This window comes from Dendropsophus ebraccatus, chromosome 4, assembly GCF_027789765.1.
Source record: "Dendropsophus ebraccatus isolate aDenEbr1 chromosome 4, aDenEbr1.pat, whole genome shotgun sequence".
Classification (NCBI taxonomy): Eukaryota; Metazoa; Chordata; class Amphibia; order Anura; family Hylidae; genus Dendropsophus; species Dendropsophus ebraccatus.
The window spans coordinates 164,778,372-164,790,862 of NC_091457.1; positions in this window are offsets into that span (position 1 = coordinate 164,778,372).

A 12,491-nucleotide genomic window follows, 5' to 3' on the forward strand; every position below is an offset into this window, starting at 1 on the left:
TAGGACTCCTTAGGGCAGCATCCAACTTCTTCAGCCACCGGCATTCAAATGCTGAGAGTTTGGGCTTGGGCTCAATTTTTGCTCTTTTCCACTGGACATCCATGTCAGATATGTATTGGCCAAACTCGTCAATTCTAATGGGATAAGCTGCCCATCAAATGTCTATAACAGTCTCCTGACCGCAGATTTAGGGAGAAAGAAGGGAAGGAGGGAAGACTAAAGGGGTCTGGAAAGGACAGAAGAGTCTGGAGAGGGGTCTTCAGGTGCCAGAGGGGTCTGGAGAGGGGACTGCATGGGGGAAAGGAGTCTGTAGGGGGAGAAAAATGTGGAGAGGGGTCAGAAGGGAAACAAAGTGTTCTGGGTCCCGGATGAAGGTGAGATAGAAAACGGGGAAAACTGGAGGAGGAGGGACTAGAAAAAAAGTTATAATCCCTATAACTAATAATATCATATGATATCGGTCTCAGACTCCTCCCTCTGGCGCTGATGTTGTTGCAGTGGTGGTCACTGTGTTGGGCTGCACCATTTTTTAGTTGGGTACCCGCACGCATCAGGAACCTTGAAGTGGTATGTGGGCTTATGCATTGTGATAAAAATGTAACTATCTCCTGATTATATATATATATATATATATATATATATATATATATATACACATATATTCTGAGAAGCAAAAGGATCAATGATGAGTTTATGGATGTGCGACCATCTCTGTTTTTTCCCTCTAAATTATCATCAAATATGTTAATATGTGCTAAACAAATTGCCCAATTTTTCATTTTTGCTCAAATAAGGAATTTGTCCAAATGACTTCCCACCTTAGGGTTCGTTTACACTGAGCAAAAGTGGTGGAATTTTAAGCGGAGCCTGTGCTGTGGGCGTAGCTTGAAATTCCGCCTGTCCCATTGATTCAGTAGGATTTCTCATGCGCCTCCACCCAAAGGATTGACATGGTGAGAAATCCCACTGAACAAGAAAAAATCCTTTTGAAACAATGGGACAGACGGAAATTCAAGCAGCGTCCAAGGTGCGGGCTCAACTTGAAATTCCCGACTCCGGGCTCCGGCTTCACACTCCATTTTGTGCATTCAATGAATAGCGACCACAGAAAACTAACATGTCCGTTTTTTGTGGTGCCGCTGGGGATCCCGGCTGGAGCGTATACTATGTGTAAAGGCCCTATTCCACGAGCCGACTTGGGAACAAACGAGCGCTCTCAGCACTCGTTTGCTCCTCGTTCCCCGCTCACTGCCCCCGCTATTCCATGCGGCGGCAGGGAGCGGGTGAGTCCGGGGAGGGCTGGGGGAAGCTGCGGGGGGGGGGTTGCCCGGGTGATCGCTAGATCGTCCGGGCAGCCCATAGCATAAAGCAGTGTCTGTTGCCGCCGCTCGGCGACGGCAGCAGATCATTGCTGTATCAGTCGTTTGTTTTTCAACGTGTTGAAAAACAAACTACATGAATGATCAGCTGACATGAACAATGTCGGCTGATCGTTGCACTCTATTCCAAGGGACTATTATCGGCCGTAACAGCCGATATTCGTTCCGCGGAATAGGGCCTTAAGTATATATGTACTATGTGTATACACTCCGTCCAGGATTCCCCCAGCCGCAGCACAACATTAGTTCCGATTTTCAGTACTTACAGTACGTTGTGTGAACATAGCCTAAACTAAACGTAAAAGCACAAAAATATAAAGAAGTAAAAACATTAAATATAATTAAATTTACGACAAGTTTTATATAAAATTTCCTCAATAAATAAACATCTATAGTAAGAAATCTTTCCGCCATTTGTGGAATTTATTATTGATTTTGCGCGGTGGCGGCTGGGTCTATGTGGTCCGGCTCGGTAGCCGACTGTTCTCATCACTTGTTTGTTTGGCGCCGGCTGCTAATAAATAGTCTTCTCCTCGGTGCTCAATATGCCGCCTCCCAGGGAGTTCTTACCGGACGGACGGATTCCTCCACGATTGAATGAAAACGCATTAACATACCAGCGGGAACAAAGCATACGAATAAAGCAGCGGCGGCCATCATTATTAGGTGAGAAGGAATATGAGTGATTTGTCAATTGTATTTTGCTTTCCTGATTATTAAATATCACTCGTATAGAGACGATTTGTGGCGAAACACGGAGATCTTTAACATATGCGCTCCGCGGGAGTCCGGGAAGCGAATTAGGTGCAATGTATCCGATTATAAATGAACAGTGATGTCTGACAAACGTCTATTGTAGCAGAAGATCCGGCGTTGGACGTTAGTCGCGGCAGACGTATAGTTACGTTATGCTGGGGACGGTACGGCAGATCGATTCTTGTGGATATTTGTTGTACGTTTTATCAATATTTGATGTTTTGATGTGGATTTAGTTTTATACACAATGAAATTATTTGTAGCTATTAGAACAAATATATCTCATATAGGAGGATAATAAGTATATAATACACTGCTGTATACCTACACAGAATGGGGATATATATACACACTCATACAGGAGGATAATAAGTATATAATACACTGCTGTATACCTACACAGAATGGGGATATATATACACACTCATACAGGGGGATAATAAGTATATAATACACTGCTGTATACCTACACAGAATGAAGAGCTATATACACACTTATACAGGAGGATATTAAGTATATAATACACTGCTGTATACCTACACGGAATGGATATATATATATATATATATATATATATATATATATATATATATATATACACTCATACAGGGGGATAATAAGTATATAATACACTGCTGTATACCTACACAGAATGGAGATATATATACACTCATACAGGAGGATAATAAGTATATAATACACTGCTGTATACCTACACAGAATGGAGAGCTATATACACACTCATACAGGACGAGGATAATAAGTATATAATACACTGCTGTATACCTACACAGAATGAAGACCTATATACACACTTATACAGGAGGATAATAAATATATAATACACTGCTGTATACCTACACAGAATGGAAAGCTATATACTGTACACACTCATACAGGAGGATAATAAGTATATAATACACTGCTGTATACCTACACAGAATGGAGAGATATATACACACTCATACAGGAGGAGGATAATAAGTATATAATACACTACTGTATACCTACACAGAATGGGGGGATATATACTCACTCATACAGGAGGATAATAAGTATATCATACACTGCTGTATACCTACACAGAATGGAGAGATATATACACACTCATACAGGATCAGAAGAGTATAGAGGAGGATGTCGAGAGAGTCTCAACCCAAGATATTGTGCTCTGCCAGAATTTTGGAGGTAGAAATAGAAGAATAATTGAGAAGAGAGAGAATACTTGTGCCTGTGTTTTGACTCTTTGGTCTTTGCCCCACCTATTGCCCACCAGTGTCGAGTGACCTGTCCTAGAGGGTGACACAAGCCCCAGACCTTGTTACATGGGATGAGTGGAATGCTGAGGGTTCCCTGCTTACACCCGCACTGAGAGATAAAGTTCATAGGCTTCTAGCAACTTTGCTCTATCCGGATCAGTTCCTTTACTTTTTGTGGATACGGTCCTGCACTGTGTCTCTCCTTGTCCACGGCATGGGTGAGATGATCCCTGACTTGTCCTCTCTAGTGGAAGCTTAGCACTGCATAGTGTTGAGTGGAGTTACTAGAGAAGAAACTGTGTCTAGGTACATGTGTCCTGCGTCTAGACCACAACTGGGGAACTTAAAGGGGCCAGGGCCCAACTGGACCACTGTAGAGAGCGTTCTGACTTGTGTCTTTCCTCTACAGAGTTTAAAGACAAAAGACCCTACACTTCATCTACCCATATGACTTCCTTCCTACAGCGCATGTAAGGTGTGCTGTGAGTGGATGAGGAGTGTATGTGAGAAGTAAAGAGAGAGAGATGGTAGGTGAGAAGAAGAACGAACTCTCATTGGCATACAGATCCATGTGGTACACAAACAATAACCCTTTGAGTACTACAGCTGTGCAATAACTAAGCATACATACTTGCAGCAACAACATCTTGTGGCGAAACTCGGGTACTACTACATTACCATTCATACTTAAAAGTAACCAATAGCAACACCCGTCGTAGGACACCACAGATATATACATTCATACAGGAGGATAATAAGTATCTGATCGGCTGCCGACCACCTACACAGAATGGAGGGGGGGATAATTTTCTGGTCAGTAACGTCACCTGTGAGAGACAGAATCTATAGAACATTCCAAATAATCAAATTGCAGGATTTATCAATAATTATTCACCATTTTATTCTATGAAAAAAGGATTTTATCACCGACCGACCAACAGGAATTCTGACTCTCACAGAGCTGTTAGTGTCTCAATAAGAAGCTCCTCCCACTCTGCCCTCATTACCTGGGTTACCTGCACCTGTTTCATCTCATCACCTGTGTAATAATCACCTGTCCACACACTCATCACACTCCAACCTCTCCACCATGGCCAAGACCAAAGAGCTGTCTAAGGACACCAGGGACCAAACTGTAGACCTGCATAAGGCTGGGATGGGCTACAAGACAATAGGCAAGCAGTTGGTGTAACAAAATGTTACATATGTTTCCACCCTTAACTTTCTGCAAATTTTAGCAAGGACTCCTGATACTAATTCAATACATTATCTGGTCATGTTAATGCTCGTCCCCATGTGTCTGGTGAAGTTTCCTTCCGGAGTGATAGAAAATCTGACGTCTTACACGGGTGTAGTAAGGCTTTATGGGGTCCCAGAGCCAAAAAACTGCATGGGGCTCCATTAATCCTATACGCTCCCCTCCCCCCCCCCATACTCACATGACCATAGTTTCACAGTTCCATTTTCCCAGATGCCTGGCACATGAGTGACGACACTGCATGTGAGTATGTGCATGGGGGGGCCTCTTGTGCCTGGAGGTGCAATTAGGCTCAGGCCACAAGAGAAACTGGCAGAGCCCTGTTAGTGGGTGCTGTGAGCTGTAGCTACCAGGGAGGCAGACCACATCTTGCCGGGGGGCTGGGGCCCCCGCCACACAGGCCCCGTAGCAGTTGCGTGGTCTGTCTCAGTGGTAGCTACTCCAGTGATCTTACAGCATTTTTCCATTGGGCTCTGAACTTTTCATTATGGATTCAAACACAGTGGACAGTTGGAGGCATAGTATCTTTAATCAACGTGTTTTAGGCTGTAAGCACTCTTAGTCATGGATATACAGTATGTTGTGCAACATATAATGGGGGGGGGGTGAAAAAAGTTTCATACAGGGCGCCATCTACCCTAAGATTGTCCCAAAGCTGGTAATACAAAATGAGGTCAGTTCTGAAATCCAAACCTGCTGTATACATTGCATCTGACATAAAGATCCAATAGGTTTTGGATGCCAGTCTCTACCTGGTGGAGGTGCACGGACCTTCTCAACACCGCAGAATCCAAACTGACTAACATCACCTGAATGGACTATATGTAGGGTATTAGGATTTGCTGCTTTGATTGGATGACAAGTGATGGATTATTTATATCAGTTGTAGACAGGCAGCAATTTACACGACAACCACTAGGGGTGCACAGATAGCACAAACAATCCTTGACAGAGTATCACAAAATCATGGCCAAAGCTGATCCTTTTGCTTTACTCATCTCATGATACAATATATTGACACTACAAACCATAGTCTACAGTACATGGTGGTGTCAGAAAGTTATACAAATTTGTAAATGACTACTATTTAAAACATCTCCAGCCTTCCAGTACTTATCAGCTGCTGTATGTCCTGCAGGAAGTGGTGTATTCTGTCTGACAGTGCTCTCTGCTGCCACCTCTGTCCATGTCAGGAACTGTCTAGAGCAGGAGAGGATTTCTGTGAGGATTTACTGCTGCTCTGGACAGTTCCTGACATGGACAGAGGTGGCAGCAGAAAGCACTGTGTCAGACTGGAGAGAATACACCACTTCCTGCAGGACATACAGCAGCTGATAAGTACTGGGAGACTTGAGATTTCTTAAATGAAGTAAATTACTAATCTGTATAACTTTCTGCCACCAGTTGATTTTAAAGTCCCCCTACACGAAACAAAAATATTTTCAGTTAAAAGAACAGTAACAAAATCCATCTTCCCGTCTTCTTCTATTGTTATATTCTTCTTCTATTGTTATACTATTCGTCTTCTTCTTCTATTGTTATTTTCTTCTTTTGTTATACTATTCTTCTATTGTTATATTCTTCTTCTATTGTTATAATACTATCCTTTTTCTATGGCATTCTTTAAGAAGCTAGCCTACAGGTTAACGCTCCGGTCACATTATGTGCAACTTCCAGGACTCCGGCAGCCGCCCGGCTCTTGGACTAGTTGTGCCGTCTCTCCATTGCCAGGGCAGAGATTGTGGATGGCGGAGCAGAAAGCTGCAGTGTTGTTTGGAAGGCATCAAACATTTTCGGCGATAAATAATTAAATTACTTAATGGACAGTGCATTACAAAGAAAACTGGCAAATTACAGAATAATTTAACTGTTGCAAAGGAACACAGCAACTTGCAGGACGTAAAACACTCCATTTTGACACAAAACGCCTGGAGCTAAAGCAATTAAGCCTGCAAAGTATTGCCGTCTGACATGATGTGTATGTAAATTTGTCACTCATTGGCGGAGGGTTTGTAACAATCGGGAGTAATGCCTGCAATAAGCCAATCCATGTGGCATCAAATGGTTTTTGCTAGAGGTAGAACTAAAAAGAGTGGTTATGTATCATTTAGCCGTATTATCATAATACATATGGCATTCAGCTGTGAGAAGGAGAAGAAACTTTCTTGGGTCGCAGATCTAGGGCGCTTGTTTCCGGAGTCGGCGCAGCGAAGTGGCTGCGGGCATTTATAGCTGCGACTATGGCGGTAAAATCGCTCAGCTTCCTCGGCTTATGTGGCTTCTTGTACAATCATATATAGGTTTAATATGACTAAACTAGACCCCTTTAAATTAGGATCTCTTAAAGGGAAAGCGTCACCTAAATTTTTGTTTACTTATTAGAATCAGATACTAAAACTTGTTCTTTTATTCTAATCTGTTTCTATTTTCTCCCAGTATTTTTTTTTTATGTCACTTTTTGTACATTGTACATGGAGACGGCCATCTTGCCTGCGCTGTTCTTAACAGCAGTAAAGTGACATGCTTTACAGCAAGCCTCGTGGACATAGACGACAAAAGACAGACTCTGTCCCTTTGAGATGGGTGTGAGACATTACTGAGCGCCCTCTGTGACCTGTGAAAAAGTCATTCCACAGGGAGCTGCTATTGTCTCCTCTATCTACTGGTGTCACATAATGCTGCAATTCTGTACAGATCACTTTACTGCAGCCTCCTCTTATCACCACAGACACAACAGGAAAACATTATTTATAGAATAAGTCATTTCCTGATAAGACTGTTGCTTTCATTTTTCACTTTGGACAATCTCCGCTTGATAGAGGGAGAAGAATATGTTCACAATAAGAAGATCACAACTAAGATTGATCAGCTGTGATCTGCAGAGAGCCCACTAACGAATAAATAAAAGCGTTTGCCAATAGATTTATGCCCAGGTGGTCTCTCTGTGCCAGTAAATGGCTGCCGCGCCACATAATGGGTGTCGCCCTAAGTGTTTGGTTTTGCTGCAGCTCCACCAAAGGTGGCATGAAGTATTACACAGTGTCCATTCACATCAATGGGTTATCTGTGTAAGGCAGGACAGGTCCCCTGGAGTGAGAGACCCCCTTTAACCTCTCAGCATTCTGCCAAAATGATGAGGATCCTGAAGAGAAGACCCGGCTGTGAACACCTAAAGGAATGGATGAAGATGGGTTTTCTACATGGGAGATTTACTTTAAAGAAGCCATTAATAATTCTGGATCTGACTGTGTACACTAAAAGATTTGGTGGGGGACATGGAGGGGAACGGGACAATCCAAGCCCTGGACATGTGTATAAACTTAGTGGTAGAGAGGGGGAATAAATCATACTTACCGCTCCCCAAGGTCCCGATCACCCGATTGACATCTCAGCCCTCATTTGTTCATAGCTGAGAACGGTGGTCGGGAACCTAGCCAGCAAGGTGACAACTATACAGGGACACAAAAGGAACTGAACTGAAAGGGAACCAATCAGAACGATTGTGCTGATATGGTTCCCAGTTGTGCACTAAAGATCTACTGTGCAGCTCGCAGACCATATCAGCCACGTCTATAGTGGTAGCCAGGCCAGAAGAGGGACGGCAACTAGTCATCTGCCTGTGATTAGTCACAGCTCTCCAATTGACAGGTGAAGAGACCCAATGGTGGCCAATCCTCCCCGGACTGCACCCTGAGCGGCAGAGAGCCGTGACCAGTCCTGGTGGGGGGCTCCCCGCCCAGATCACTAGTTGCCCCCCCCCCCCAAGCCTTGCACACCGGAATAAAACTCCTTTTCCCTATGTAAAGCCACCACCGTAGCCGCGGCTGGGATGCTCTGCGAGATGCACAGTAGATCTATACAGCTGGGAAGCATATCAGCACAATCCGGCTGATTGGTTCCCTTTAGAAAGAAAGCAGTTTTGTAAATGCAATGCATTCCCCATTCCTATGACGGAATACCCCTTTAATGTCTTCTTTCCCTAAAATGAGGACAAATGGACAATTGTCAGAAGGTCAATTGTGGCCTTTACTCCATACGATCCTCCATCACCCAGTTTCCTCTTTAGTTTCCTTGATGCCCCCAGTAGAAATATAAGGGAAATTCGACCCCCAACTATAGAAATCATTAATATGCGGCAGACGCGTTGGTTTTCAGTGGTCAGAGGACCTCTCCATGTTGTCCCCTCTTTGGTAGAACATCTGGTGATGATTCTTTTTGCAGAATGTAAGTAAAATAAAAAGAAAACAATGTAAAAATAAAAAAAAGCATAAAATACAACCCAAATCCAGTATGAAGAAGGTGCATGTAATAGTAAGCGGGGCTATAACAATGTGCGGGGTGATGGACGCGGCTGCGGAATAGATTCCAGGAGGATATGGCGGCTGAGAAGTAAATAAAACCTTTGCTATTAGCTAATTTTTCGGCTTTGTCTTCAGTAGTTACAGGACTTGCTGGTAACAGAGTCACAGCTTGGTGTATTTGGGATAACAGCTACGCTCGCACTATTTTCACGTGCTTGTAAATGTCTTTACTGTGTGCTGAAAACAAATCATGTCTGGTCCATTGAATTAATAGAATTTCTTGTAGGCACAATGCTGCCCGACATCCCCCTGACCCCCATCAAATCCCACTGAAATCCCATCATTTACCCTGGAAAAAGTTATGTAACAGCATCTTTGCAGTATGCGGTATGGTATAGCGTATATGGCGGCTCAGTCCGGATATAAACCATCCTGCAAGGACAGACAGGCCCACCAGAGTACCAGAGAATCCTCCTGTGGGCCCAGACATGGACACAATAATGGGCCCCTAATACCATAGAACAGGGATTGGGAACCCTCAGCCCTCCAGCTGTTGCAAAACTACAATTACCATTATGCCTGGACAGCCAAACTAAAGCTGGAGGGCCGAAGGTTCCCCATCCCTACCGTAGGATGTCATAGGAGCCAATCCCTTGATCTTCGGGTCTATTACATAAGCTGGGAATTTTAGGCTTAGTTAGATACCTCATCACATGTTCTAACCAGAAAACCAGACAAAAGGTGCAGTATGCCAAAACCCTACAGACCCCATTAAAGTCAATGTGATATGGTGGGCACCATTGGTGTCTAGTGTGTAACAGTTCCATCGGCAACTTGTTTTCCATTGTTCTGCTCCAGCAACGAAGCAGAAGTACAGAACTAAGAACATAGACGTGAACCCAACTGTATGGGAGGATTCCCCAATAACCTTCTATATATTATCAATGACACATCCTATGTGTGTGTGTACAGTGATAACAACAAAGACTAAGATGGAGAAGTACAGATCTGTCCACCGTCACCCTTCTGTAGATTTTCTTAAGGAGTCCAATTTCTCACATCATAACAAGATGGTGGTGTCACGGCCATGGCGGCATGCCGTGCTCCAGGCTACCGCCGCATTGCTTCCCCCTGCACTTCGTTCCTAGCAGACACTGGAGCCCATGTGCAGGGGCCTGGCATTGCTGTCACTTCAGCCCCAAGACGCATTATCTCTCCATGCTCCTGTCGAGTCTCCTCTATGCCGGCGCGCGCGCGGGGGGGGGCGTGCCAGCACAAAGGAGACCATACAGGACGACAGTGATCTGGTCTCCAGCTGCACCTTGTCCACCACTGCTAGCAAGCCAAGCCAGGGTTAGTTGCCTGGGGGTCGCCTGCCGCAGCAATACCTTCCAACCTTGCGGCGGGCTCTGGTGAAGACCAGCGGCCCTGTAGACTCCGCTCCTTGGTGCGGCTTACACCAATCCAGTCGTTACGAGTGGTCACATATAGATACATATAGAATAAACTTCTCCCAACAAAGCATAACAGAATCACAGTTTTTTTGTTTTTTTCCAACGCATTACTCACATTACTCCTCCTGGAATATGTGGAACCAAGAGGAACAGTTTGGTCTAGAGGGAATGGTGGACCTCAGCACTTATGCTAGGTTTAAAGGGAACTATCATCTATTTTACGCTGCCATCGCTGCGGTCAGCATAGCACAGGGACAGATGTTTTTCCATCAGTCTGTCCCCATCCCCGGAGAAGGCTGTAGTTCCTGCAGATCTTGCCCACCCACGAATGATCCGAAGATGTTTCCCTATGCCCGGAGTAGATCAGGAGAAGCCTCCCGAAGGCCCGCTGTAACAGTGCAATAGTGTTGAGCAGAGTGTCCAAACACTTGGCATTTGACTCCTGGTTTCCGGAGAAGTTGAATGCCGCTCTAGGGCTGCCAGGAAAATATGGATACAGCCATAGGCCATAGTCTGTATCCATGTTTTCCTGGAAGCCCTAGGACAGTATCTAACCTCTCCAGCCGTCGGGAGTCAAATGCAGAGAGTTTGGATTTGGAGAGCGAGGCTGAACCTAAGAACTTCTTCAGCTCTGCTCAATACTAGAGTACAGTTAATGTGTAAGGCATAGGCCTTCTCTGTGGGACCGGCTTCTGGTGCTACTCATATACACATAACAGAACGATATGGGGAACTCCGAACTCTAATCTGCCGGGAGAAAGAAAGATCACACATGTTGGATTTCAAGGTCTGATCTTTATCTACTCAAAAGATGTAAGTCCCAACCAGAAGAGTCTGGAGGCAGACAGAGGAGTCTAGAGGGGATGAGGAAGAACGGAGAGAATAGAGATCTCTGAAGGGGAACAGTGGGGTCTGGAGGGGATGGAGGAGTCTAGAGACCATGGAAATGTCTGGAGGGGACAGAGAAGTCTAGAGGAGGATAGAGAAGGAAAAAGGAGTCTGGAGGACCGAGGTGTCTGAAGGAAAAGGATAAGCCTGGAGGGAACAGAAGAGTCTAGAGGCAATGGAGATGTCTTAAGGGGACAGTGGTGGAAAGAACAGAGGGATCTGGGGTGGGGGCAGAAGAGTCTGCAGTAGGACAGAGTTTGGAAGCAACAGAGGAGTCTGGTAGGGAACAAAGAGAGGACAGAAGAATATGGAAGGAACAGAAGATTCCAGAGGCAATGGAGATGTCTGAAGGGGACAATGGTGGATGAAAGAGACGGTGGAGTCTGGAAAGAACAGAGGGATCTGGAGGGGGCAGGGGAGTCTGCAGTAGGACAGAGTTTGGAAGCAACAGAGGAATCTGGTAGGGGACAAAGAGAGGACAGAAGAGTATTGAGGGGCAGAAGTTTATTAGAAGCAATGGAAGAGTCTGGAAGGAACAGAAGCATCTGAGTGGCGGGCAGAGAAGTCTGGACTGGACCAGGAGTCAGATGGGTCTGGGGGGGCAGAAGTGTCTTAAGGAGATGGAGCGGACTGAGGTGTTTGGAGGAGACATAGTAGTCTCCAAGGGAATAGAGGTGTCTGAAAGAAAAGAGGCTTCGTGAAGACTGGAGAGGGACAAAGGTGTCTTGAAAAGACAGAAGAGATTCTGAGCAGACAGAAGAGTCTAGAGAAGACAAAGGTCTCTGATGGGGGCAGAGTAGTCTGGAGTGGGGCAGTATGGTCTGGACAGTGGCTTACTTCCCATAGCGCATGCATACACGTGTAGGGGGAAGGAGTAGTTGTGGCTACCGGCCGCTGTAAGGTAACGGCATCCCTATCACTAGCCAGGTAACGTTACTAGTGGCCATAGCATAAGATTCTGGAACATCCATGGGAACACAGGGGCTTCTGATCAGTATTTCTTTGCCTTCCCCTGATTCCTAGTTACCAGTCTACAAGGTGTCCTGTCATTATACCAACCAGCAGGCTGCCCGCCAGAACAAAGCCCCCTCCTCCATAATAAATCCCCCCCCCCCCCCCCCCCATCACTCCGCTCTTCAGCAAATGTAAATATTTCCTGAGAATCCGGAGGAAACTACAAGTAGAAACAATCTCC